The sequence below is a fragment of the Anomaloglossus baeobatrachus genome, unplaced genomic scaffold (assembly GCF_048569485.1).
Source record: "Anomaloglossus baeobatrachus isolate aAnoBae1 unplaced genomic scaffold, aAnoBae1.hap1 Scaffold_226, whole genome shotgun sequence".
NCBI classification, from domain to species: domain Eukaryota; kingdom Metazoa; phylum Chordata; class Amphibia; order Anura; family Aromobatidae; genus Anomaloglossus; species Anomaloglossus baeobatrachus.
In genome coordinates, this window is record NW_027442000.1 from 78,076 (window position 1) to 105,545 (window position 27,470).

A 27,470-nucleotide genomic window follows, 5' to 3' on the forward strand; every position below is an offset into this window, starting at 1 on the left:
TGATGAAAGGGCTTTCTACGGGTAAGGATGGCAAAGGGTGGCAGTGACGGAAAGTCAGGCAACCTGTCCTGTCCGTCTTTTTGTATCGTGAATTGGAAAGACTGCAAGGGGGAGGGGAGTTGCTTGCGCCCTAAAGGAGGAGTTATTCAGATTCATTGCAGTGGGCGGCGGCTGCAAAACGCACCATTCTTCTTGTTTTGGCTCTGCAAAGCAGCCTTTTCAAGGGTTGGCTTGGGTGACAAAATGTCTTGTGTAGGCGTGGGTTTGTCTCCCTCTCGCTCTCTCTCCCTAAGATGTGTCCGGCATAGGCCAGGGTGCCACTCGAGGCCCAAACCAATTCTGGTTATCGCTTCTCGGCCTTTTGGCTAAGATCAAGTGTAGTATCTGTTCTTATCAGTTTAATATCTGATACGTCCCCTATCTGGGGACCATATATTAAATGGATTTTTAGAACAGGGAGATGGAAAAAGAGCTTGCTCTGTCCACTCCACGCATTGACCTGGTATTGCAGTACCTCCAGGAACGGTGCACCCCTTCTTAACCCAGTTTCCAAAAGCAGAACTCAATTCACCTGATTCATATTAGCCCGATTTAATGAATTGGAAGAAAGCATACGTCTTCATATGCACCTCAATTTGGCCCATTCACTTTTCACACTTCCTCCTTTTGTTTTTTATCTTTCACACTTTTGACTTTCTTTATTCATCCAAATAGCAAACTCATCACCACTCAACCTGACCAACTCGGCTATGTCCCCGTGCTGCAGTTCTCTGTCTTATCTAGATCATTTGCAATTGAATGGAATAGATCCCTTTTGGACAAAGTGGATTCACCTGCTGCTGCAGTGACCACAGGTGTGATAACATCTAGAATTGGCATCTGGTGCGATCTCTCCGCTTCCACTCCAAAGAAAGTTACCTGTTTATTCCTATCATGCATTGGTTTTTGGGGTTTTCTTTGAGTAATGATGATCTCTTTAGTAGTCTGTTGGCGCCCTCTCCTGGAGGAATAGTTTGCTTGCTCTTGGACATTCTAAAAGAGAGGTCATGATAGACATTGAGCTTCTGAGCTCAATTGGGGACAGTCATGGGTGATGAATGTTTGCAACCTACTGCGAAGCCTCATACCGCAATATAAGGAACGTCAAATACTAAGAAAGGGCGGCCTATGAAAGAATTACTACTTTCAATAAGTACACTTAAACGGCTAATTGGGAATAGAAAAACTGTAAAAAGCCCTCTGAGAAAGCCCCCCTCTAACCTTTGATAGTAAGCTTTTCTGTAGTCTGCCTGTTGATGTATTTTCCGTTTGAACTGTGCACAACATGAAGAGACGGAACACTGGCGGCTTGTCACAATGCCCCCCGATGACATCACAATAGCGCTGCTGCCTAGAAAACAAGCTGCGCAGAAGAAGTTGTTCTTTGGGTGGGAGGGTGGGCTAGTGGAAGGAGGGGGCAATCTCTTTTTTTCCCGGGTGGTAGGGGGATGACAGGAGAAGGGAAGCGGGTGGTGAGAAAGGTACAGAGGGCAGGGTTTGGGGGCTGGGAAGGAAAGGGAAAAGATTAGGGTTTGGGGATGATGAAAGGGCTTTCTACGGGTAAGGATGGCAAAGGGTGGCAGTGACGGAAAGTCAGGCAACCTGTCCTGTCCGTCTTTTTGTATCGTGAATTGGAAAGACTGCAAGGGGGAGGGGAGTTGCTTGCGCCCTAAAGGAGGAGTTATTCAGATTCATTGCAGTGGGCGGCGGCTGCAAAACGCACCATTCTTCTTGTTTTGGCTCTGCAAAGCAGCCTTTTCAAGGGTTGGCTTGGGTGACAAAATGTCTTGTGTAGGCGTGGGTTTGTCTCCCTCTCGCTCTCTCTCCCTAAGATGTGTCCGGCATAGGCCAGGGTGCCACTCGAGGCCCAAACCAATTCTGGTTATCGCTTCTCGGCCTTTTGGCTAAGATCAAGTGTAGTATCTGTTCTTATCAGTTTAATATCTGATACGTCCCCTATCTGGGGACCATATATTAAATGGATTTTTAGAACAGGGAGATGGAAAAAGAGCTTGCTCTGTCCACTCCACGCATTGACCTGGTATTGCAGTACCTCCAGGAACGGTGCACCCCTTCTTAACCCAGTTTCCAAAAGCAGAACTCAATTCACCTGATTCATATTAGCCCGATTTAATGAATTGGAAGAAAGCATACGTCTTCATATGCACCTCAATTTGGCCCATTCACTTTTCACACTTCCTCCTTTTGTTTTTTATCTTTCACACTTTTGACTTTCTTTATTCATCCAAATAGCAAACTCATCACCACTCAACCTGACCAACTCGGCTATGTCCCCGTGCTGCAGTTCTCTGTCTTATCTAGATCATTTGCAATTGAATGGAATAGATCCCTTTTGGACAAAGTGGATTCACCTGCTGCTGCAGTGACCACAGGTGTGATAACATCTAGAATTGGCATCTGGTGCGATCTCTCCGCTTCCACTCCAAAGAAAGTTACCTGTTTATTCCTATCATGCATTGGTTTTTGGGGTTTTCTTTGAGTAATGATGATCTCTTTAGTAGTCTGTTGGCGCCCTCTCCTGGAGGAATAGTTTGCTTGCTCTTGGACATTCTAAAAGAGAGGTCATGATAGACATTGAGCTTCTGAGCTCAATTGGGGACAGTCATGGGTGATGAATGTTTGCAACCTACTGCGAAGCCTCATACCGCAATATAAGGAACGTCAAATACTAAGAAAGGGCGGCCTATGAAAGAATTACTACTTTCAATAAGTACACTTAAACGGCTAATTGGGAATAGAAAAACTGTAAAAAGCCCTCTGAGAAAGCCCCCCTCTAACCTTTGATAGTAAGCTTTTCTGTAGTCTGCCTGTTGATGTATTTTCCGTTTGAACTGTGCACAACATGAAGAGACGGAACACTGGCGGCTTGTCACAATGCCCCCCGATGACATCACAATAGCGCTGCTGCCTAGAAAACAAGCTGCGCAGAAGAAGTTGTTCTTTGGGTGGGAGGGTGGGCTAGTGGAAGGAGGGGGCAATCTCTTTTTTTCCCGGGTGGTAGGGGGATGACAGGAGAAGGGAAGCGGGTGGTGAGAAAGGTACAGAGGGCAGGGTTTGGGGGCTGGGAAGGAAAGGGAAAAGATTAGGGTTTGGGGATGATGAAAGGGCTTTCTACGGGTAAGGATGGCAAAGGGTGGCAGTGACGGAAAGTCAGGCAACCTGTCCTGTCCGTCTTTTTGTATCGTGAATTGGAAAGACTGCAAGGGGGAGGGGAGTTGCTTGCGCCCTAAAGGAGGAGTTATTCAGATTCATTGCAGTGGGCGGCGGCTGCAAAACGCACCATTCTTCTTGTTTTGGCTCTGCAAAGCAGCCTTTTCAAGGGTTGGCTTGGGTGACAAAATGTCTTGTGTAGGCGTGGGTTTGTCTCCCTCTCGCTCTCTCTCCCTAAGATGTGTCCGGCATAGGCCAGGGTGCCACTCGAGGCCCAAACCAATTCTGGTTATCGCTTCTCGGCCTTTTGGCTAAGATCAAGTGTAGTATCTGACAGGACACAGCTCCAAGGACTGCCCAAAGAAGAAGACTTGCAACCTATGTGGACAGGCGGACCACCTTTACAAGGACTGCCCACAGCGGGAGAAATCCTGGGCAAGGGTTGCCGCGGCGACCCAGTATCGGGTAGTCACAGCCTCGTCGACCAAGGCAGCTACGACCAAGGCCACAGAGGCCAAGGACAAGGCGGCCAAGAACCCGGCGACCGTGGCTCCAGCCGATGCCCCAGCAGCCACGGAGTCCAGGGAAAAGAAGGGTAAGAAAACTGTTGCCCCCTCCCTGGTCCCCCCCCCTGTCACCCCTGTCCAAACCCCTCCCCCCCCGGCCAACCCTACTGAGGATTCCACTACCTCCACCTCATTTCCCTACTCCTCAGTTGGTCTCCTCACCCCCCCCCCAAAGCCCACTCTCCCTCCCCAGACCATGAGAGCAGAGGGCCTCAGCACTCTTGCACTTTTCACCGAGGAGGATTTTCCAGCTCTTGTCTCCTCAGGTACAGGCCAAAGGAAAAGGAAGGTGGAAGATAGTCCTGTCGCAGAACCTTCCAAGCTGTTCATTGTGGACCTTAACCCACCCCAGGAAGAGGAGGATGGCCTCCTCCCAGAACCGGACGTGTTGGAGCAGATGGTGGAGTCCCTTGTGGCCGAAGAAGAAATGGAGGAGTCGGAAGCCACTGAGGCACCATCCCTGCTTGATCAGCTAGCAGAAGAGGGTCTGCTGGAGATACCCTTACCAGCAGGTGCCAAAGAGGAAGAACCGCCCGACCGGAGTGGTAACTAAGGCACACCGCCTGCTCTAACTTTCTCTTTCCTCCAATGACTGCTAACATTAACATCTTTTCCATTAATGTTAGGAGCATCAGAGACAAGTTCCGACGTCAGACAATTTTTGCGTTCCTTAACACTCAGTCTAGTGATGTATTTTTCCTGCAGGAATGCTCCCTTCCCTCCTCTAGGTCCTTCAACCATCTGGCCAGGGAGTGGACCCATGGCCCATCCTACTGGTCTGGCGGGGGCGACTGTAGGTCCGCGGGGGTCGCCGTGCTGATCAGGGGAAGCGCCTTCACATTGGACTCTGTTCAGGAAATCGTCTGCGGCAGGTTACTGCTCGTGGATGGCACCTGGGCGGGAGAACCTGTCAGGTTCATCAATGTGTATGCTTCTCCTGTGAAGAGCGATCGACTGGAGCTCCTCCAAGCCCTGCGCCCTCAGCTCGCTACCGCCAGGACGGTAGTGATGGCCGGGGATTTCAACTGCCCGATTGAGGAGGATGGACGCAGTTCTGGAACGGCTGCCAAGTTGGACGTCACATCCAAACTGCTCATTGAGATGGTGACCGAAGCCTCTCTTGTGGACGTTGTTGGCTCCATCGGACACGGATCCGTGAACTATTCATGGTGCCGATCCGATGGCTCGCTGCGTTCCAGGATTGACTTTGTGTTTACCTCTCGGGCGGTTGGGCGGAGTGGGCACTCGATGGTCCCCTGCTTCTTCTCTGACCACAGAGCCATTCACTTTCAAGGTGTGCTGGGCCATGGCTTCCCCATTGGCCCGGGCTCCTGGAAGCTGAACTGCTCTCTGCTGGAAAAGGGTGAGATTCTGGAGGAGCTTAGAGCTGCCTACTCCACGTGGCGGGCCTACAAGGCGGGCTTCCAGTCTGTTTCTGACTGGTGGGAATACGTTAAACTCGAGTTCCGTTTCTTCTTTCAGGCAAAGAGTCAACAACAGGCGTGTCTGAAGAGGAGGGACTTCAGGAGACTCCAGCGTGAGCTGCGTTCCCTGCAGGACCTTCTTCGATGCGGCTGGGACGTGAGAGAGGAGCTGGAGGAGACTAAGAGGAGCCTGAAAAGGCACTTCGAGGAGGAGTCCGAGCGAATTGTCTTCCGTTCCAAAGTGGAGAACCTGGAGAAGGGTGAGAAATGTAACTCGTTCTTTTTCAGGAAACTCCACGCCGGTCACACGCCCATGAATGAACTACGAGACGAGAGTGGAAACATGCGACGCGGGAAAGAGAACGTGATGAAGGTCGTCAGCGACTTCTACAGCGAACTCTACGCCCGCAAGACTACTGACCCCGAGGCCGCCGATAAGTTCCTGTCAGGTATCACTAACCATCTTGACCCTGCAGACGCGGCGGCCATGGATGTTCCTCTGACGGTGGACGAGCTGCTCTCGGCCGCCAAATCCTTTAGTTCTGGCAGGACACCGGGCAGTGACGGCCTCCCAGCAGAGCTCTATGTAGCGCTGGGAGACCTAATCTGTCCGGACCTGTTAGGGCTGTATGAGGAGATGGTGGTGGAGGGCAGAATGCCTCCATCTCTGAGGGAAGGAATGGTCACGATCCTGTACAAGCGTAAAGGAGAGAGGTGCGACCTGAAGAATTGGCGTCCCATCACCCTTCTGAACGTCGACTACAAGATCCTGGCCAAGACGATGGCAACGAGATTGAAGACTGTTATCGGACGGATCATCCACCCGGATCAGACCTGCGGCATCCCCGGACGTCGCATCGCAGACAGCCTGGCTCTCATGCGGGACACGGTCGAGTACATCAAAGCCCGCCGGGTGCACGCAGCCCTGATCTCGTTGGATCAGGAAAAGGCCTTCGACCGTGTTTCCCATGAGTTCCTGGGCAAAGCTCTGCACAGGTTAGGTTTGGGTAACATGTTTTGCTTGTATGTCCAACTAATGTATTTTGATATTCACAGCTCGGTGTTGGTGAACGGCTGGAAGACTGACCCCTTCCCGGTCCTCTCAGGGGTCAGACAATGCTGTCCTCTGTCACCTCTTCTTTTTGTTTGTGTTATAGAACTCTTTGCAGAGGCTATCCGGCGGAATGGAGAGATCAGAGGGATCACCGCACCAGGACCAGAACGCTTCGAGGTCAAGTGCTCGCTCTACATGGACGACGTGACTGTCTTCTGCGCGGACCGGCGCTCAGTCGACACCCTCGTCCAGACCTGTGAGACCTTCGGACGGGCTTCGGGAGCCAAAGTCAACTGCGGGAAGTCGGAAGCCATGCTCTTCGGGGACTGGCAGCCGGCCTCTTCCGCCCCCTTCCCTTTCAGCATCCAGCCGGATTTCATCAAGGTTCTTGGAGTCTGGTTCGGGAAGGAAGGAGCAGCCCTCAAGTCCTGGGAGGAACGCTTGACCAAGATCACCCAACGGATCGGTCTGTGGAGCCTCAGACGCCTCACCTGTGAGGGCAAAGCACTGGTCCTGCGTAACGAGGTACTGCCCGTGCTGCAGTACACGGCCCAGGCCTGGCCCCCCCTTGCCACCGTGTGCAGGGCCATTACCAGGACGGTGTTTCGTTTTGTCTGGGGATCCAAGATGGACAGAGTAAAGCGGAGCATCATGTACAAGGATCCTCGCAAGGGTGGGAAGGGCGTACCCGATATCCCCACCCTCCTGCGATCCTCCTTCGTATGTGACTGCGTTCGCCGAACTCTGCGAGTCAAGAGAGGTTCCGCGGGTGGGTCCATGTCTCGCTTCTTCCTGCTCCCCCTTTGGAGACGGTTAGGCTGGGACAAGTGGGACAGCTCCTTCCCCTACAACTGGACGGCGCCATGGTTCTACGGAGACGTGGTTCGGTTTGTGAGGGAACACCAACTGGAGGGACTCAAGCCTGATTTGTGGAAGCCAAAGACTATCCACAAACTCATCAGAGCCAAGGACGAAATGGAGAACATTCCAGGACTTCATCACGACACACTGGAGACTGTTTGGACAAACGTGTCATCGGCTGGATTGACCAACGGGCACAAGGACTTGTCATGGATGGCGATACAGGGCGGACTGCCCGTCCGGTCATTCATGCACGCCCGGAACCTGTGCAAAACCCGGTACTGCCCAAGGTGCCCCTTCGTGGAGGAAACATCGCTGCACGCCTTTTGGGACTGCCGTTTCGCACAGCGCCTGTTGGTTGCCCTGGAGGATGACCTGAGGAACTCCGTCCCCAGAGAGAGCCTATCGTACCATTCCGTACTTTATGGACTCTTCCCTGGGACTCACACCGTTGGAGCCATCCAGGAGGCTTGGCGCCTTATGAACTGCTTTAAGGACGCTATTTGGGTCGCCAGGAACCGGCTCATCTTGAAGAGGGAGAGGATGTCTATCCAGGATTGCTGCAGGCTGATCCACAGCCTGCTCAGAGACTATTCCATCATGGACAGTCCGGACGACAGCGCCGAGGAGGAGGTTTAGACCTCTTCCATGCCCCCTCCCTCCTTTTCCCGTTATGTGCGTCTTTCAATAAAGCTTCGGGCCTGTGATTTCCCCACCCTATCCCCCTTTTCCCCTACCCCCATCCCCCAATCGCCGGTTCGTCGTTATTTATTGTCTAACTTTTTCTTTCAGCTTGAGTGTTATGGATAAGCATAGGAGTGTGATGTATAGTTTAGTGCGTCGTACTCTATGGCTATGTAAGAAGGATTGTATAGTTCTGTGTGTACGGGGCTGCGGCACTGTACACGGTTTGTTACCTTTTTGTGAGTAGTGCATGATAATAAAGATGCTGTTAAATCAAATCAAAAAAATCTGTTCTTATCAGTTTAATATCTGATACGTCCCCTATCTGGGGACCATATATTAAATGGATTTTTAGAACAGGGAGATGGAAAAAGAGCTTGCTCTGTCCACTCCACGCATTGACCTGGTATTGCAGTACCTCCAGGAACGGTGCACCCCTTCTTAACCCAGTTTCCAAAAGCAGAACTCAATTCACCTGATTCATATTAGCCCGATTTAATGAATTGGAAGAAAGCATACGTCTTCATATGCACCTCAATTTGGCCCATTCACTTTTCACACTTCCTCCTTTTGTTTTTTATCTTTCACACTTTTGACTTTCTTTATTCATCCAAATAGCAAACTCATCACCACTCAACCTGACCAACTCGGCTATGTCCCCGTGCTGCAGTTCTCTGTCTTATCTAGATCATTTGCAATTGAATGGAATAGATCCCTTTTGGACAAAGTGGATTCACCTGCTGCTGCAGTGACCACAGGTGTGATAACATCTAGAATTGGCATCTGGTGCGATCTCTCCGCTTCCACTCCAAAGAAAGTTACCTGTTTATTCCTATCATGCATTGGTTTTTGGGGTTTTCTTTGAGTAATGATGATCTCTTTAGTAGTCTGTTGGCGCCCTCTCCTGGAGGAATAGTTTGCTTGCTCTTGGACATTCTAAAAGAGAGGTCATGATAGACATTGAGCTTCTGAGCTCAATTGGGGACAGTCATGGGTGATGAATGTTTGCAACCTACTGCGAAGCCTCATACCGCAATATAAGGAACGTCAAATACTAAGAAAGGGCGGCCTATGAAAGAATTACTACTTTCAATAAGTACACTTAAACGGCTAATTGGGAATAGAAAAACTGTAAAAAGCCCTCTGAGAAAGCCCCCCTCTAACCTTTGATAGTAAGCTTTTCTGTAGTCTGCCTGTTGATGTATTTTCCGTTTGAACTGTGCACAACATGAAGAGACGGAACACTGGCGGCTTGTCACAATGCCCCCCGATGACATCACAATAGCGCTGCTGCCTAGAAAACAAGCTGCGCAGAAGAAGTTGTTCTTTGGGTGGGAGGGTGGGCTAGTGGAAGGAGGGGGCAATCTCTTTTTTTCCCGGGTGGTAGGGGGATGACAGGAGAAGGGAAGCGGGTGGTGAGAAAGGTACAGAGGGCAGGGTTTGGGGGCTGGGAAGGAAAGGGAAAAGATTAGGGTTTGGGGATGATGAAAGGGCTTTCTACGGGTAAGGATGGCAAAGGGTGGCAGTGACGGAAAGTCAGGCAACCTGTCCTGTCCGTCTTTTTGTATCGTGAATTGGAAAGACTGCAAGGGGGAGGGGAGTTGCTTGCGCCCTAAAGGAGGAGTTATTCAGATTCATTGCAGTGGGCGGCGGCTGCAAAACGCACCATTCTTCTTGTTTTGGCTCTGCAAAGCAGCCTTTTCAAGGGTTGGCTTGGGTGACAAAATGTCTTGTGTAGGCGTGGGTTTGTCTCCCTCTCGCTCTCTCTCCCTAAGATGTGTCCGGCATAGGCCAGGGTGCCACTCGAGGCCCAAACCAATTCTGGTTATCGCTTCTCGGCCTTTTGGCTAAGATCAAGTGTAGTATCTGTTCTTATCAGTTTAATATCTGATACGTCCCCTATCTGGGGACCATATATTAAATGGATTTTTAGAACAGGGAGATGGAAAAAGAGCTTGCTCTGTCCACTCCACGCATTGACCTGGTATTGCAGTACCTCCAGGAACGGTGCACCCCTTCTTAACCCAGTTTCCAAAAGCAGAACTCAATTCACCTGATTCATATTAGCCCGATTTAATGAATTGGAAGAAAGCATACGTCTTCATATGCACCTCAATTTGGCCCATTCACTTTTCACACTTCCTCCTTTTGTTTTTTATCTTTCACACTTTTGACTTTCTTTATTCATCCAAATAGCAAACTCATCACCACTCAACCTGACCAACTCGGCTATGTCCCCGTGCTGCAGTTCTCTGTCTTATCTAGATCATTTGCAATTGAATGGAATAGATCCCTTTTGGACAAAGTGGATTCACCTGCTGCTGCAGTGACCACAGGTGTGATAACATCTAGAATTGGCATCTGGTGCGATCTCTCCGCTTCCACTCCAAAGAAAGTTACCTGTTTATTCCTATCATGCATTGGTTTTTGGGGTTTTCTTTGAGTAATGATGATCTCTTTAGTAGTCTGTTGGCGCCCTCTCCTGGAGGAATAGTTTGCTTGCTCTTGGACATTCTAAAAGAGAGGTCATGATAGACATTGAGCTTCTGAGCTCAATTGGGGACAGTCATGGGTGATGAATGTTTGCAACCTACTGCGAAGCCTCATACCGCAATATAAGGAACGTCAAATACTAAGAAAGGGCGGCCTATGAAAGAATTACTACTTTCAATAAGTACACTTAAACGGCTAATTGGGAATAGAAAAACTGTAAAAAGCCCTCTGAGAAAGCCCCCCTCTAACCTTTGATAGTAAGCTTTTCTGTAGTCTGCCTGTTGATGTATTTTCCGTTTGAACTGTGCACAACATGAAGAGACGGAACACTGGCGGCTTGTCACAATGCCCCCCGATGACATCACAATAGCGCTGCTGCCTAGAAAACAAGCTGCGCAGAAGAAGTTGTTCTTTGGGTGGGAGGGTGGGCTAGTGGAAGGAGGGGGCAATCTCTTTTTTTCCCGGGTGGTAGGGGGATGACAGGAGAAGGGAAGCGGGTGGTGAGAAAGGTACAGAGGGCAGGGTTTGGGGGCTGGGAAGGAAAGGGAAAAGATTAGGGTTTGGGGATGATGAAAGGGCTTTCTACGGGTAAGGATGGCAAAGGGTGGCAGTGACGGAAAGTCAGGCAACCTGTCCTGTCCGTCTTTTTGTATCGTGAATTGGAAAGACTGCAAGGGGGAGGGGAGTTGCTTGCGCCCTAAAGGAGGAGTTATTCAGATTCATTGCAGTGGGCGGCGGCTGCAAAACGCACCATTCTTCTTGTTTTGGCTCTGCAAAGCAGCCTTTTCAAGGGTTGGCTTGGGTGACAAAATGTCTTGTGTAGGCGTGGGTTTGTCTCCCTCTCGCTCTCTCTCCCTAAGATGTGTCCGGCATAGGCCAGGGTGCCACTCGAGGCCCAAACCAATTCTGGTTATCGCTTCTCGGCCTTTTGGCTAAGATCAAGTGTAGTATCTGTTCTTATCAGTTTAATATCTGATACGTCCCCTATCTGGGGACCATATATTAAATGGATTTTTAGAACAGGGAGATGGAAAAAGAGCTTGCTCTGTCCACTCCACGCATTGACCTGGTATTGCAGTACCTCCAGGAACGGTGCACCCCTTCTTAACCCAGTTTCCAAAAGCAGAACTCAATTCACCTGATTCATATTAGCCCGATTTAATGAATTGGAAGAAAGCATACGTCTTCATATGCACCTCAATTTGGCCCATTCACTTTTCACACTTCCTCCTTTTGTTTTTTATCTTTCACACTTTTGACTTTCTTTATTCATCCAAATAGCAAACTCATCACCACTCAACCTGACCAACTCGGCTATGTCCCCGTGCTGCAGTTCTCTGTCTTATCTAGATCATTTGCAATTGAATGGAATAGATCCCTTTTGGACAAAGTGGATTCACCTGCTGCTGCAGTGACCACAGGTGTGATAACATCTAGAATTGGCATCTGGTGCGATCTCTCCGCTTCCACTCCAAAGAAAGTTACCTGTTTATTCCTATCATGCATTGGTTTTTGGGGTTTTCTTTGAGTAATGATGATCTCTTTAGTAGTCTGTTGGCGCCCTCTCCTGGAGGAATAGTTTGCTTGCTCTTGGACATTCTAAAAGAGAGGTCATGATAGACATTGAGCTTCTGAGCTCAATTGGGGACAGTCATGGGTGATGAATGTTTGCAACCTACTGCGAAGCCTCATACCGCAATATAAGGAACGTCAAATACTAAGAAAGGGCGGCCTATGAAAGAATTACTACTTTCAATAAGTACACTTAAACGGCTAATTGGGAATAGAAAAACTGTAAAAAGCCCTCTGAGAAAGCCCCCCTCTAACCTTTGATAGTAAGCTTTTCTGTAGTCTGCCTGTTGATGTATTTTCCGTTTGAACTGTGCACAACATGAAGAGACGGAACACTGGCGGCTTGTCACAATGCCCCCCGATGACATCACAATAGCGCTGCTGCCTAGAAAACAAGCTGCGCAGAAGAAGTTGTTCTTTGGGTGGGAGGGTGGGCTAGTGGAAGGAGGGGGCAATCTCTTTTTTTCCCGGGTGGTAGGGGGATGACAGGAGAAGGGAAGCGGGTGGTGAGAAAGGTACAGAGGGCAGGGTTTGGGGGCTGGGAAGGAAAGGGAAAAGATTAGGGTTTGGGGATGATGAAAGGGCTTTCTACGGGTAAGGATGGCAAAGGGTGGCAGTGACGGAAAGTCAGGCAACCTGTCCTGTCCGTCTTTTTGTATCGTGAATTGGAAAGACTGCAAGGGGGAGGGGAGTTGCTTGCGCCCTAAAGGAGGAGTTATTCAGATTCATTGCAGTGGGCGGCGGCTGCAAAACGCACCATTCTTCTTGTTTTGGCTCTGCAAAGCAGCCTTTTCAAGGGTTGGCTTGGGTGACAAAATGTCTTGTGTAGGCGTGGGTTTGTCTCCCTCTCGCTCTCTCTCCCTAAGATGTGTCCGGCATAGGCCAGGGTGCCACTCGAGGCCCAAACCAATTCTGGTTATCGCTTCTCGGCCTTTTGGCTAAGATCAAGTGTAGTGTCTGTGAGGCTCGGCAGATGCAATGCACACTGGAAGGTTGCGCTTGCTAGTACTCTGGATGTATAGTATATTCATCTAGAGGAAAACATGGCCCTGCCAGGATCGAGGCTATTAGACTGAGTAAGTGTGGGGGCTATGGTGCAATGTGCCCCAGGACTGACGACCCTGGAGTGAGTCTGAGTTTGCTGGCTTGGGACCCCGGCGAGCTTTGGGCTCTGTAGCACACCGTACCTTGCCCTTTCATACTTTCTGCGCATATTGCTCTATCCCGGCCTTCTGGCTAGGAAGAGAAATTTTTATAATCATGGTCGGAGGTCCGTTCAGCTTTGGGCTGAGAAACCAACACCCGGTTGGAGGTCCGGGTCAGCTTCGGCTGAGAAACCAACACCCGGTTGGAGGTCCGGGTCAGCTTCGGCTGAGAAACCAACACCCGGTTGGAGGTCCGGGTCAGTTTCGGCTGAGAAACCAACACCCGGTTGGAGGTCCGGGTCAGCTTCGGCTGAGAAACCAACACCCGGTTGGAGGTCCGGTTAGCCTTGGGCTGAGAAACCAACAACGGTTGACGGTCCGGGCAGTTTCGGCTGCGAAACCAACAACTAGTAGCTCTCTACTCCACTTGGGTAAGATGCCTGGTTGGATGCTGGGAGCAACGACAAGGCTCAACCAGGCTTCGGCTTGGGGGAGCACCGAAGATCCCTGACCCTTGCTGTGGCCTTCTGGCTCAGAGGGACGGGGTTGATTTTTGGGGACCCTCTCCTCACGGAGGGGTCCACACGAATCCTAGCCTTTGCACTGTTTTTGGTGTGACTTCGGTCATGCATTTTTTGCGGTGCTTTGGAAAGCTTCATTAAATCAAAAAATCTGTTCTTATCAGTTTAATATCTGATACGTCCCCTATCTGGGGACCATATATTAAATGGATTTTTAGAACAGGGAGATGGAAAAAGAGCTTGCTCTGTCCACTCCACGCATTGACCTGGTATTGCAGTACCTCCAGGAACGGTGCACCCCTTCTTAACCCAGTTTCCAAAAGCAGAACTCAATTCACCTGATTCATATTAGCCCGATTTAATGAATTGGAAGAAAGCATACGTCTTCATATGCACCTCAATTTGGCCCATTCACTTTTCACACTTCCTCCTTTTGTTTTTTATCTTTCACACTTTTGACTTTCTTTATTCATCCAAATAGCAAACTCATCACCACTCAACCTGACCAACTCGGCTATGTCCCCGTGCTGCAGTTCTCTGTCTTATCTAGATCATTTGCAATTGAATGGAATAGATCCCTTTTGGACAAAGTGGATTCACCTGCTGCTGCAGTGACCACAGGTGTGATAACATCTAGAATTGGCATCTGGTGCGATCTCTCCGCTTCCACTCCAAAGAAAGTTACCTGTTTATTCCTATCATGCATTGGTTTTTGGGGTTTTCTTTGAGTAATGATGATCTCTTTAGTAGTCTGTTGGCGCCCTCTCCTGGAGGAATAGTTTGCTTGCTCTTGGACATTCTAAAAGAGAGGTCATGATAGACATTGAGCTTCTGAGCTCAATTGGGGACAGTCATGGGTGATGAATGTTTGCAACCTACTGCGAAGCCTCATACCGCAATATAAGGAACGTCAAATACTAAGAAAGGGCGGCCTATGAAAGAATTACTACTTTCAATAAGTACACTTAAACGGCTAATTGGGAATAGAAAAACTGTAAAAAGCCCTCTGAGAAAGCCCCCCTCTAACCTTTGATAGTAAGCTTTTCTGTAGTCTGCCTGTTGATGTATTTTCCGTTTGAACTGTGCACAACATGAAGAGACGGAACACTGGCGGCTTGTCACAATGCCCCCCGATGACATCACAATAGCGCTGCTGCCTAGAAAACAAGCTGCGCAGAAGAAGTTGTTCTTTGGGTGGGAGGGTGGGCTAGTGGAAGGAGGGGGCAATCTCTTTTTTTCCCGGGTGGTAGGGGGATGACAGGAGAAGGGAAGCGGGTGGTGAGAAAGGTACAGAGGGCAGGGTTTGGGGGCTGGGAAGGAAAGGGAAAAGATTAGGGTTTGGGGATGATGAAAGGGCTTTCTACGGGTAAGGATGGCAAAGGGTGGCAGTGACGGAAAGTCAGGCAACCTGTCCTGTCCGTCTTTTTGTATCGTGAATTGGAAAGACTGCAAGGGGGAGGGGAGTTGCTTGCGCCCTAAAGGAGGAGTTATTCAGATTCATTGCAGTGGGCGGCGGCTGCAAAACGCACCATTCTTCTTGTTTTGGCTCTGCAAAGCAGCCTTTTCAAGGGTTGGCTTGGGTGACAAAATGTCTTGTGTAGGCGTGGGTTTGTCTCCCTCTCGCTCTCTCTCCCTAAGATGTGTCCGGCATAGGCCAGGGTGCCACTCGAGGCCCAAACCAATTCTGGTTATCGCTTCTCGGCCTTTTGGCTAAGATCAAGTGTAGTATCTGTTCTTATCAGTTTAATATCTGATACGTCCCCTATCTGGGGACCATATATTAAATGGATTTTTAGAACAGGGAGATGGAAAAAGAGCTTGCTCTGTCCACTCCACGCATTGACCTGGTATTGCAGTACCTCCAGGAACGGTGCACCCCTTCTTAACCCAGTTTCCAAAAGCAGAACTCAATTCACCTGATTCATATTAGCCCGATTTAATGAATTGGAAGAAAGCATACGTCTTCATATGCACCTCAATTTGGCCCATTCACTTTTCACACTTCCTCCTTTTGTTTTTTATCTTTCACACTTTTGACTTTCTTTATTCATCCAAATAGCAAACTCATCACCACTCAACCTGACCAACTCGGCTATGTCCCCGTGCTGCAGTTCTCTGTCTTATCTAGATCATTTGCAATTGAATGGAATAGATCCCTTTTGGACAAAGTGGATTCACCTGCTGCTGCAGTGACCACAGGTGTGATAACATCTAGAATTGGCATCTGGTGCGATCTCTCCGCTTCCACTCCAAAGAAAGTTACCTGTTTATTCCTATCATGCATTGGTTTTTGGGGTTTTCTTTGAGTAATGATGATCTCTTTAGTAGTCTGTTGGCGCCCTCTCCTGGAGGAATAGTTTGCTTGCTCTTGGACATTCTAAAAGAGAGGTCATGATAGACATTGAGCTTCTGAGCTCAATTGGGGACAGTCATGGGTGATGAATGTTTGCAACCTACTGCGAAGCCTCATACCGCAATATAAGGAACGTCAAATACTAAGAAAGGGCGGCCTATGAAAGAATTACTACTTTCAATAAGTACACTTAAACGGCTAATTGGGAATAGAAAAACTGTAAAAAGCCCTCTGAGAAAGCCCCCCTCTAACCTTTGATAGTAAGCTTTTCTGTAGTCTGCCTGTTGATGTATTTTCCGTTTGAACTGTGCACAACATGAAGAGACGGAACACTGGCGGCTTGTCACAATGCCCCCCGATGACATCACAATAGCGCTGCTGCCTAGAAAACAAGCTGCGCAGAAGAAGTTGTTCTTTGGGTGGGAGGGTGGGCTAGTGGAAGGAGGGGGCAATCTCTTTTTTTCCCGGGTGGTAGGGGGATGACAGGAGAAGGGAAGCGGGTGGTGAGAAAGGTACAGAGGGCAGGGTTTGGGGGCTGGGAAGGAAAGGGAAAAGATTAGGGTTTGGGGATGATGAAAGGGCTTTCTACGGGTAAGGATGGCAAAGGGTGGCAGTGACGGAAAGTCAGGCAACCTGTCCTGTCCGTCTTTTTGTATCGTGAATTGGAAAGACTGCAAGGGGGAGGGGAGTTGCTTGCGCCCTAAAGGAGGAGTTATTCAGATTCATTGCAGTGGGCGGCGGCTGCAAAACGCACCATTCTTCTTGTTTTGGCTCTGCAAAGCAGCCTTTTCAAGGGTTGGCTTGGGTGACAAAATGTCTTGTGTAGGCGTGGGTTTGTCTCCCTCTCGCTCTCTCTCCCTAAGATGTGTCCGGCATAGGCCAGGGTGCCACTCGAGGCCCAAACCAATTCTGGTTATCGCTTCTCGGCCTTTTGGCTAAGATCAAGTGTAGTATCTGTTCTTATCAGTTTAATATCTGATACGTCCCCTATCTGGGGACCATATATTAAATGGATTTTTAGAACAGGGAGATGGAAAAAGAGCTTGCTCTGTCCACTCCACGCATTGACCTGGTATTGCAGTACCTCCAGGAACGGTGCACCCCTTCTTAACCCAGTTTCCAAAAGCAGAACTCAATTCACCTGATTCATATTAGCCCGATTTAATGAATTGGAAGAAAGCATACGTCTTCATATGCACCTCAATTTGGCCCATTCACTTTTCACACTTCCTCCTTTTGTTTTTTATCTTTCACACTTTTGACTTTCTTTATTCATCCAAATAGCAAACTCATCACCACTCAACCTGACCAACTCGGCTATGTCCCCGTGCTGCAGTTCTCTGTCTTATCTAGATCATTTGCAATTGAATGGAATAGATCCCTTTTGGACAAAGTGGATTCACCTGCTGCTGCAGTGACCACAGGTGTGATAACATCTAGAATTGGCATCTGGTGCGATCTCTCCGCTTCCACTCCAAAGAAAGTTACCTGTTTATTCCTATCATGCATTGGTTTTTGGGGTTTTCTTTGAGTAATGATGATCTCTTTAGTAGTCTGTTGGCGCCCTCTCCTGGAGGAATAGTTTGCTTGCTCTTGGACATTCTAAAAGAGAGGTCATGATAGACATTGAGCTTCTGAGCTCAATTGGGGACAGTCATGGGTGATGAATGTTTGCAACCTACTGCGAAGCCTCATACCGCAATATAAGGAACGTCAAATACTAAGAAAGGGCGGCCTATGAAAGAATTACTACTTTCAATAAGTACACTTAAACGGCTAATTGGGAATAGAAAAACTGTAAAAAGCCCTCTGAGAAAGCCCCCCTCTAACCTTTGATAGTAAGCTTTTCTGTAGTCTGCCTGTTGATGTATTTTCCGTTTGAACTGTGCACAACATGAAGAGACGGAACACTGGCGGCTTGTCACAATGCCCCCCGATGACATCACAATAGCGCTGCTGCCTAGAAAACAAGCTGCGCAGAAGAAGTTGTTCTTTGGGTGGGAGGGTGGGCTAGTGGAAGGAGGGGGCAATCTCTTTTTTTCCCGGGTGGTAGGGGGATGACAGGAGAAGGGAAGCGGGTGGTGAGAAAGGTACAGAGGGCAGGGTTTGGGGGCTGGGAAGGAAAGGGAAAAGATTAGGGTTTGGGGATGATGAAAGGGCTTTCTACGGGTAAGGATGGCAAAGGGTGGCAGTGACGGAAAGTCAGGCAACCTGTCCTGTCCGTCTTTTTGTATCGTGAATTGGAAAGACTGCAAGGGGGAGGGGAGTTGCTTGCGCCCTAAAGGAGGAGTTATTCAGATTCATTGCAGTGGGCGGCGGCTGCAAAACGCACCATTCTTCTTGTTTTGGCTCTGCAAAGCAGCCTTTTCAAGGGTTGGCTTGGGTGACAAAATGTCTTGTGTAGGCGTGGGTTTGTCTCCCTCTCGCTCTCTCTCCCTAAGATGTGTCCGGCATAGGCCAGGGTGCCACTCGAGGCCCAAACCAATTCTGGTTATCGCTTCTCGGCCTTTTGGCTAAGATCAAGTGTAGTATCTGTTCTTATCAGTTTAATATCTGATACGTCCCCTATCTGGGGACCATATATTAAATGGATTTTTAGAACAGGGAGATGGAAAAAGAGCTTGCTCTGTCCACTCCACGCATTGACCTGGTATTGCAGTACCTCCAGGAACGGTGCACCCCTTCTTAACCCAGTTTCCAAAAGCAGAACTCAATTCACCTGATTCATATTAGCCCGATTTAATGAATTGGAAGAAAGCATACGTCTTCATATGCACCTCAATTTGGCCCATTCACTTTTCACACTTCCTCCTTTTGTTTTTTATCTTTCACACTTTTGACTTTCTTTATTCATCCAAATAGCAAACTTATCACCACTCAACCTGACCAACTCGGCTATGTCCCCGTGCTGCAGTTCTCTGTCTTATCTAGATCATTTGCAATTGAATGGAATAGATCCCTTTTGGACAAAGTGGATTCACCTGCTGCTGCAGTGACCACAGGTGTGATAACATCTAGAATTGGCATCTGGTGCGATCTCTCCGCTTCCACTCCAAAGAAAGTTACCTGTTTATTCCTATCATGCATTGGTTTTTGGGGTTTTCTTTGAGTAATGATGATCTCTTTAGTAGTCTGTTGGCGCCCTCTCCTGGAGGAATAGTTTGCTTGCTCTTGGACATTCTAAAAGAGAGGTCATGATAGACATTGAGCTTCTGAGCTCAATTGGGGACAGTCATGGGTGATGAATGTTTGCAACCTACTGCGAAGCCTCATACCGCAATATAAGGAACGTCAAATACTAAGAAAGGGCGGCCTATGAAAGAATTACTACTTTCAATAAGTACACTTAAACGGCTAATTGGGAATAGAAAAACTGTAAAAAGCCCTCTGAGAAAGCCCCCCTCTAACCTTTGATAGTAAGCTTTTCTGTAGTCTGCCTGTTGATGTATTTTCCGTTTGAACTGTGCACAACATGAAGAGACGGAACACTGGCGGCTTGTCACAATGCCCCCCGATGACATCACAATAGCGCTGCTGCCTAGAAAACAAGCTGCGCAGAAGAAGTTGTTCTTTGGGTGGGAGGGTGGGCTAGTGGAAGGAGGGGGCAATCTCTTTTTTTCCCGGGTGGTAGGGGGATGACAGGAGAAGGGAAGCGGGTGGTGAGAAAGGTACAGAGGGCAGGGTTTGGGGGCTGGGAAGGAAAGGGAAAAGATTAGGGTTTGGGGATGATGAAAGGGCTTTCTACGGGTAAGGATGGCAAAGGGTGGCAGTGACGGAAAGTCAGGCAACCTGTCCTGTCCGTCTTTTTGTATCGTGAATTGGAAAGACTGCAAGGGGGAGGGGAGTTGCTTGCGCCCTAAAGGAGGAGTTATTCAGATTCATTGCAGTGGGCGGCGGCTGCAAAACGCACCATTCTTCTTGTTTTGGCTCTGCAAAGCAGCCTTTTCAAGGGTTGGCTTGGGTGACAAAATGTCTTGTGTAGGCGTGGGTTTGTCTCCCTCTCGCTCTCTCTCCCTAAGATGTGTCCGGCATAGGCCAGGGTGCCACTCGAGGCCCAAACCAATTCTGGTTATCGCTTCTCGGCCTTTTGGCTAAGATCAAGTGTAGTATCTGTTCTTATCAGTTTAATATCTGATACGTCCCCTATCTGGGGACCATATATTAAATGGATTTTTAGAACAGGGAGATGGAAAAAGAGCTTGCTCTGTCCACTCCACGCATTGACCTGGTATTGCAGTACCTCCAGGAACGGTGCACCCCTTCTTAACCCAGTTTCCAAAAGCAGAACTCAATTCACCTGATTCATATTAGCCCGATTTAATGAATTGGAAGAAAGCATACGTCTTCATATGCACCTCAATTTGGCCCATTCACTTTTCACACTTCCTCCTTTTGTTTTTTATCTTTCACACTTTTGACTTTCTTTATTCATCCAAATAGCAAACTCATCACCACTCAACCTGACCAACTCGGCTATGTCCCCGTGCTGCAGTTCTCTGTCTTATCTAGATCATTTGCAATTGAATGGAATAGATCCCTTTTGGACAAAGTGGATTCACCTGCTGCTGCAGTGACCACAGGTGTGATAACATCTAGAATTGGCATCTGGTGCGATCTCTCCGCTTCCACTCCAAAGAAAGTTACCTGTTTATTCCTATCATGCATTGGTTTTTGGGGTTTTCTTTGAGTAATGATGATCTCTTTAGTAGTCTGTTGGCGCCCTCTCCTGGAGGAATAGTTTGCTTGCTCTTGGACATTCTAAAAGAGAGGTCATGATAGACATTGAGCTTCTGAGCTCAATTGGGGACAGTCATGGGTGATGAATGTTTGCAACCTACTGCGAAGCCTCATACCGCAATATAAGGAACGTCAAATACTAAGAAAGGGCGGCCTATGAAAGAATTACTACTTTCAATAAGTACACTTAAACGGCTAATTGGGAATAGAAAAACTGTAAAAAGCCCTCTGAGAAAGCCCCCCTCTAACCTTTGATAGTAAGCTTTTCTGTAGTCTGCCTGTTGATGTATTTTCCGTTTGAACTGTGCACAACATGAAGAGACGGAACACTGGCGGCTTGTCACAATGCCCCCCGATGACATCACAATAGCGCTGCTGCCTAGAAAACAAGCTGCGCAGAAGAAGTTGTTCTTTGGGTGGGAGGGTGGGCTAGTGGAAGGAGGGGGCAATCTCTTTTTTTCCCGGGTGGTAGGGGGATGACAGGAGAAGGGAAGCGGGTGGTGAGAAAGGTACAGAGGGCAGGGTTTGGGGGCTGGGAAGGAAAGGGAAAAGATTAGGGTTTGGGGATGATGAAAGGGCTTTCTACGGGTAAGGATGGCAAAGGGTGGCAGTGACGGAAAGTCAGGCAACCTGTCCTGTCCGTCTTTTTGTATCGTGAATTGGAAAGACTGCAAGGGGGAGGGGAGTTGCTTGCGCCCTAAAGGAGGAGTTATTCAGATTCATTGCAGTGGGCGGCGGCTGCAAAACGCACCATTCTTCTTGTTTTGGCTCTGCAAAGCAGCCTTTTCAAGGGTTGGCTTGGGTGACAAAATGTCTTGTGTAGGCGTGGGTTTGTCTCCCTCTCGCTCTCTCTCCCTAAGATGTGTCCGGCATAGGCCAGGGTGCCACTCGAGGCCCAAACCAATTCTGGTTATCGCTTCTCGGCCTTTTGGCTAAGATCAAGTGTAGTATCTGTTCTTATCAGTTTAATATCTGATACGTCCCCTATCTGGGGACCATATATTAAATGGATTTTTAGAACAGGGAGATGGAAAAAGAGCTTGCTCTGTCCACTCCACGCATTGACCTGGTATTGCAGTACCTCCAGGAACGGTGCACCCCTTCTTAACCCAGTTTCCAAAAGCAGAACTCAATTCACCTGATTCATATTAGCCCGATTTAATGAATTGGAAGAAAGCATACGTCTTCATATGCACCTCAATTTGGCCCATTCACTTTTCACACTTCCTCCTTTTGTTTTTTATCTTTCACACTTTTGACTTTCTTTATTCATCCAAATAGCAAACTCATCACCACTCAACCTGACCAACTCGGCTATGTCCCCGTGCTGCAGTTCTCTGTCTTATCTAGATCATTTGCAATTGAATGGAATAGATCCCTTTTGGACAAAGTGGATTCACCTGCTGCTGCAGTGACCACAGGTGTGATAACATCTAGAATTGGCATCTGGTGCGATCTCTCCGCTTCCACTCCAAAGAAAGTTACCTGTTTATTCCTATCATGCATTGGTTTTTGGGGTTTTCTTTGAGTAATGATGATCTCTTTAGTAGTCTGTTGGCGCCCTCTCCTGGAGGAATAGTTTGCTTGCTCTTGGACATTCTAAAAGAGAGGTCATGATAGACATTGAGCTTCTGAGCTCAATTGGGGACAGTCATGGGTGATGAATGTTTGCAACCTACTGCGAAGCCTCATACCGCAATATAAGGAACGTCAAATACTAAGAAAGGGCGGCCTATGAAAGAATTACTACTTTCAATAAGTACACTTAAACGGCTAATTGGGAATAGAAAAACTGTAAAAAGCCCTCTGAGAAAGCCCCCCTCTAACCTTTGATAGTAAGCTTTTCTGTAGTCTGCCTGTTGATGTATTTTCCGTTTGAACTGTGCACAACATGAAGAGACGGAACACTGGCGGCTTGTCACAATGCCCCCCGATGACATCACAATAGCGCTGCTGCCTAGAAAACAAGCTGCGCAGAAGAAGTTGTTCTTTGGGTGGGAGGGTGGGCTAGTGGAAGGAGGGGGCAATCTCTTTTTTTCCCGGGTGGTAGGGGGATGACAGGAGAAGGGAAGCGGGTGGTGAGAAAGGTACAGAGGGCAGGGTTTGGGGGCTGGGAAGGAAAGGGAAAAGATTAGGGTTTGGGGATGATGAAAGGGCTTTCTACGGGTAAGGATGGCAAAGGGTGGCAGTGACGGAAAGTCAGGCAACCTGTCCTGTCCGTCTTTTTGTATCGTGAATTGGAAAGACTGCAAGGGGGAGGGGAGTTGCTTGCGCCCTAAAGGAGGAGTTATTCAGATTCATTGCAGTGGGCGGCGGCTGCAAAACGCACCATTCTTCTTGTTTTGGCTCTGCAAAGCAGCCTTTTCAAGGGTTGGCTTGGGTGACAAAATGTCTTGTGTAGGCGTGGGTTTGTCTCCCTCTCGCTCTCTCTCCCTAAGATGTGTCCGGCATAGGCCAGGGTGCCACTCGAGGCCCAAACCAATTCTGGTTATCGCTTCTCGGCCTTTTGGCTAAGATCAAGTGTAGTATCTGTTCTTATCAGTTTAATATCTGATACGTCCCCTATCTGGGGACCATATATTAAATGGATTTTTAGAACAGGGAGATGGAAAAAGAGCTTGCTCTGTCCACTCCACGCATTGACCTGGTATTGCAGTACCTCCAGGAACGGTGCACCCCTTCTTAACCCAGTTTCCAAAAGCAGAACTCAATTCACCTGATTCATATTAGCCCGATTTAATGAATTGGAAGAAAGCATACGTCTTCATATGCACCTCAATTTGGCCCATTCACTTTTCACACTTCCTCCTTTTGTTTTTTATCTTTCACACTTTTGACTTTCTTTATTCATCCAAATAGCAAACTCATCACCACTCAACCTGACCAACTCGGCTATGTCCCCGTGCTGCAGTTCTCTGTCTTATCTAGATCATTTGCAATTGAATGGAATAGATCCCTTTTGGACAAAGTGGATTCACCTGCTGCTGCAGTGACCACAGGTGTGATAACATCTAGAATTGGCATCTGGTGCGATCTCTCCGCTTCCACTCCAAAGAAAGTTACCTGTTTATTCCTATCATGCATTGGTTTTTGGGGTTTTCTTTGAGTAATGATGATCTCTTTAGTAGTCTGTTGGCGCCCTCTCCTGGAGGAATAGTTTGCTTGCTCTTGGACATTCTAAAAGAGAGGTCATGATAGACATTGAGCTTCTGAGCTCAATTGGGGACAGTCATGGGTGATGAATGTTTGCAACCTACTGCGAAGCCTCATACCGCAATATAAGGAACGTCAAATACTAAGAAAGGGCGGCCTATGAAAGAATTACTACTTTCAATAAGTACACTTAAACGGCTAATTGGGAATAGAAAAACTGTAAAAAGCCCTCTGAGAAAGCCCCCCTCTAACCTTTGATAGTAAGCTTTTCTGTAGTCTGCCTGTTGATGTATTTTCCGTTTGAACTGTGCACAACATGAAGAGACGGAACACTGGCGGCTTGTCACAATGCCCCCCGATGACATCACAATAGCGCTGCTGCCTAGAAAACAAGCTGCGCAGAAGAAGTTGTTCTTTGGGTGGGAGGGTGGGCTAGTGGAAGGAGGGGGCAATCTCTTTTTTTCCCGGGTGGTAGGGGGATGACAGGAGAAGGGAAGCGGGTGGTGAGAAAGGTACAGAGGGCAGGGTTTGGGGGCTGGGAAGGAAAGGGAAAAGATTAGGGTTTGGGGATGATGAAAGGGCTTTCTACGGGTAAGGATGGCAAAGGGTGGCAGTGACGGAAAGTCAGGCAACCTGTCCTGTCCGTCTTTTTGTATCGTGAATTGGAAAGACTGCAAGGGGGAGGGGAGTTGCTTGCGCCCTAAAGGAGGAGTTATTCAGATTCATTGCAGTGGGCGGCGGCTGCAAAACGCACCATTCTTCTTGTTTTGGCTCTGCAAAGCAGCCTTTTCAAGGGTTGGCTTGGGTGACAAAATGTCTTGTGTAGGCGTGGGTTTGTCTCCCTCTCGCTCTCTCTCCCTAAGATGTGTCCGGCATAGGCCAGGGTGCCACTCGAGGCCCAAACCAATTCTGGTTATCGCTTCTCGGCCTTTTGGCTAAGATCAAGTGTAGTATCTGTTCTTATCAGTTTAATATCTGATACGTCCCCTATCTGGGGACCATATATTAAATGGATTTTTAGAACAGGGAGATGGAAAAAGAGCTTGCTCTGTCCACTCCACGCATTGACCTGGTATTGCAGTACCTCCAGGAACGGTGCACCCCTTCTTAACCCAGTTTCCAAAAGCAGAACTCAATTCACCTGATTCATATTAGCCCGATTTAATGAATTGGAAGAAAGCATACGTCTTCATATGCACCTCAATTTGGCCCATTCACTTTTCACACTTCCTCCTTTTGTTTTTTATCTTTCACACTTTTGACTTTCTTTATTCATCCAAATAGCAAACTCATCACCACTCAACCTGACCAACTCGGCTATGTCCCCGTGCTGCAGTTCTCTGTCTTATCTAGATCATTTGCAATTGAATGGAATAGATCCCTTTTGGACAAAGTGGATTCACCTGCTGCTGCAGTGACCACAGGTGTGATAACATCTAGAATTGGCATCTGGTGCGATCTCTCCGCTTCCACTCCAAAGAAAGTTACCTGTTTATTCCTATCATGCATTGGTTTTTGGGGTTTTCTTTGAGTAATGATGATCTCTTTAGTAGTCTGTTGGCGCCCTCTCCTGGAGGAATAGTTTGCTTGCTCTTGGACATTCTAAAAGAGAGGTCATGATAGACATTGAGCTTCTGAGCTCAATTGGGGACAGTCATGGGTGATGAATGTTTGCAACCTACTGCGAAGCCTCATACCGCAATATAAGGAACGTCAAATACTAAGAAAGGGCGGCCTATGAAAGAATTACTACTTTCAATAAGTACACTTAAACGGCTAATTGGGAATAGAAAAACTGTAAAAAGCCCTCTGAGAAAGCCCCCCTCTAACCTTTGATAGTAAGCTTTTCTGTAGTCTGCCTGTTGATGTATTTTCCGTTTGAACTGTGCACAACATGAAGAGACGGAACACTGGCGGCTTGTCACAATGCCCCCCGATGACATCACAATAGCGCTGCTGCCTAGAAAACAAGCTGCGCAGAAGAAGTTGTTCTTTGGGTGGGAGGGTGGGCTAGTGGAAGGAGGGGGCAATCTCTTTTTTTCCCGGGTGGTAGGGGGATGACAGGAGAAGGGAAGCGGGTGGTGAGAAAGGTACAGAGGGCAGGGTTTGGGGGCTGGGAAGGAAAGGGAAAAGATTAGGGTTTGGGGATGATGAAAGGGCTTTCTACGGGTAAGGATGGCAAAGGGTGGCAGTGACGGAAAGTCAGGCAACCTGTCCTGTCCGTCTTTTTGTATCGTGAATTGGAAAGACTGCAAGGGGGAGGGGAGTTGCTTGCGCCCTAAAGGAGGAGTTATTCAGATTCATTGCAGTGGGCGGCGGCTGCAAAACGCACCATTCTTCTTGTTTTGGCTCTGCAAAGCAGCCTTTTCAAGGGTTGGCTTGGGTGACAAAATGTCTTGTGTAGGCGTGGGTTTGTCTCCCTCTCGCTCTCTCTCCCTAAGATGTGTCCGGCATAGGCCAGGGTGCCACTCGAGGCCCAAACCAATTCTGGTTATCGCTTCTCGGCCTTTTGGCTAAGATCAAGTGTAGTATCTGTGAGGCTCGGCAGATGCAATGCACACTGGAAGGTTGCGCTTGCTAGTACTCTTAATGTATAGTATATTCATCTAGAGGAAAACATGGCCCTACCAGGATCGAGGCTATTAGACTGAGTAAGTGTGGGGGCTATGGTGCAATGTGCCCCAGGACTGACGACCCTGGAGTGAGTCTGAGCTTGCTGGCTTGGGACCCCGGCGAGCCTTGGGCTCTGTAGCACACCGTACCTTGCCCTTTCATACTTTCTGAGCATATTGCTCTATCCCGGCCTTCTGGCTAGGAAGGAAAATTTTTATAATCATGGTCGGAGGTCCGTTCAGCTTTGGGCTGAGAAACCAACACCCGGTTGGAGGTCCGGGTCAGCTTCGGCTGAGAAACCAACACCCGGTTGGAGGTCTGGGTCAGCTTCGGCTGAGAAACCAACACCCGGTTGGAGGTCCGGGTCAGCTTCGGCTGAGAAACCAACACCCGGTTGGAGGTCCGGTTAGCCTTGGGCTGAGAAACCAACACCGGTTGACGGTCCGGGCAGTTTCGGCTGCGAAACCAACAACTAGTAGCTCTCTACTCCACTTGGGTAAGATGCCTGGGTGGACGCTGGGAGCAACGACAAGGCTCAACCAGGCTTCGGCTTGGGGGAGCACCGAAGATCCCTGACCCTTGCTGTGGCCTTCTGGCTCGGAGGGACGGGGTTGATTTTTGGGGACCCTCTCCTCACGGAGGGGTCCACACGAATCCTAGCCTTTGCACTGTTTTTGGTGTGACTTCGGTCATGCATTTTTTGCGGTGCTTTGGAAAGCTTCATTAAATCAAAAATCTGTGAGGCTCGGCAGATGCAATGCACACTGGAAGGTTGCGCTTGCTAGTACTCTTGATGTATAGTATATTCATCTAGAGGAAAACATGGCCCTACCAGGATCGAGGCTATTAGACTGAGTAAGTGTGGGGGCTATGGTGCAATGTGCCCCAGGACTGACGACCCTGGAGTGAGTCTGAGCTTGCTGGCTTGGGACCCCGGCGAGCCTTGGGCTCTGTAGCACACCGTACCTTGCCCTTTCATACTTTCTGAGCATATTGCTCTATCCCGGCCTTCTGGCTAGGAAGGGAAATTTTTATAATCATGGTCGGAGGTCCGTTCAGCTTTGGGCTGAGAAACCAACACCCG

At 48.6% G+C, this 27,470-nt stretch overlaps 12 non-coding genes and 3 pseudogenes across 12 annotated transcripts; all 15 read left to right on the forward strand.

Moving 5' to 3' along the window:
• Positions 1–345: 345 nt before the first annotated feature.
• On the forward strand, positions 346–536 carry LOC142261621 (U2 spliceosomal RNA). The gene has a single exon (XR_012729216.1). It is a non-coding gene; the product is annotated as a U2 spliceosomal RNA (small nuclear RNA).
• Positions 537–1,923: 1,387 nt separating this feature from the next.
• On the forward strand, positions 1,924–2,114 carry LOC142261622 (U2 spliceosomal RNA). The gene has a single exon (XR_012729217.1). It is a non-coding gene; the product is annotated as a U2 spliceosomal RNA (small nuclear RNA).
• A 1,387-nt stretch (positions 2,115–3,501) lies between these two features.
• Positions 3,502–3,592, forward strand: LOC142261595 (U2 spliceosomal RNA; annotated as a pseudogene).
• Positions 3,593–8,028: 4,436 nt separating this feature from the next.
• Positions 8,029–8,239, forward strand: LOC142261543 (U2 spliceosomal RNA; annotated as a pseudogene).
• A 1,387-nt stretch (positions 8,240–9,626) lies between these two features.
• Positions 9,627–9,817, forward strand: LOC142261623 (U2 spliceosomal RNA). Its single transcript, XR_012729218.1, has one exon. It is a non-coding gene; the product is annotated as a U2 spliceosomal RNA (small nuclear RNA).
• Positions 9,818–11,204: 1,387 nt separating this feature from the next.
• On the forward strand, positions 11,205–11,395 carry LOC142261624 (U2 spliceosomal RNA). The gene has a single exon (XR_012729219.1). It is a non-coding gene; the product is annotated as a U2 spliceosomal RNA (small nuclear RNA).
• A 2,240-nt stretch (positions 11,396–13,635) lies between these two features.
• LOC142261556 (U2 spliceosomal RNA) lies at positions 13,636–13,833 on the forward strand. The gene has a single exon (XR_012729175.1). It is a non-coding gene; the product is annotated as a U2 spliceosomal RNA (small nuclear RNA).
• A 1,387-nt stretch (positions 13,834–15,220) lies between these two features.
• On the forward strand, positions 15,221–15,411 carry LOC142261626 (U2 spliceosomal RNA). The gene has a single exon (XR_012729221.1). It is a non-coding gene; the product is annotated as a U2 spliceosomal RNA (small nuclear RNA).
• A 1,387-nt stretch (positions 15,412–16,798) lies between these two features.
• On the forward strand, positions 16,799–16,989 carry LOC142261628 (U2 spliceosomal RNA). The gene has a single exon (XR_012729222.1). It is a non-coding gene; the product is annotated as a U2 spliceosomal RNA (small nuclear RNA).
• A 1,387-nt stretch (positions 16,990–18,376) lies between these two features.
• On the forward strand, positions 18,377–18,567 carry LOC142261629 (U2 spliceosomal RNA). The gene has a single exon (XR_012729223.1). It is a non-coding gene; the product is annotated as a U2 spliceosomal RNA (small nuclear RNA).
• Positions 18,568–19,954: 1,387 nt separating this feature from the next.
• LOC142261630 (U2 spliceosomal RNA) lies at positions 19,955–20,145 on the forward strand. Its single transcript, XR_012729224.1, has one exon. It is a non-coding gene; the product is annotated as a U2 spliceosomal RNA (small nuclear RNA).
• A 1,387-nt stretch (positions 20,146–21,532) lies between these two features.
• On the forward strand, positions 21,533–21,723 carry LOC142261631 (U2 spliceosomal RNA). The gene has a single exon (XR_012729225.1). It is a non-coding gene; the product is annotated as a U2 spliceosomal RNA (small nuclear RNA).
• Positions 21,724–23,110: 1,387 nt separating this feature from the next.
• Positions 23,111–23,301, forward strand: LOC142261632 (U2 spliceosomal RNA). The gene has a single exon (XR_012729226.1). It is a non-coding gene; the product is annotated as a U2 spliceosomal RNA (small nuclear RNA).
• A 1,387-nt stretch (positions 23,302–24,688) lies between these two features.
• LOC142261633 (U2 spliceosomal RNA) lies at positions 24,689–24,879 on the forward strand. The gene has a single exon (XR_012729227.1). It is a non-coding gene; the product is annotated as a U2 spliceosomal RNA (small nuclear RNA).
• Positions 24,880–26,266: 1,387 nt separating this feature from the next.
• LOC142261590 (U2 spliceosomal RNA) lies at positions 26,267–26,393 on the forward strand (annotated as a pseudogene).
• Positions 26,394–27,470: the final 1,077 nt, after the last annotated feature.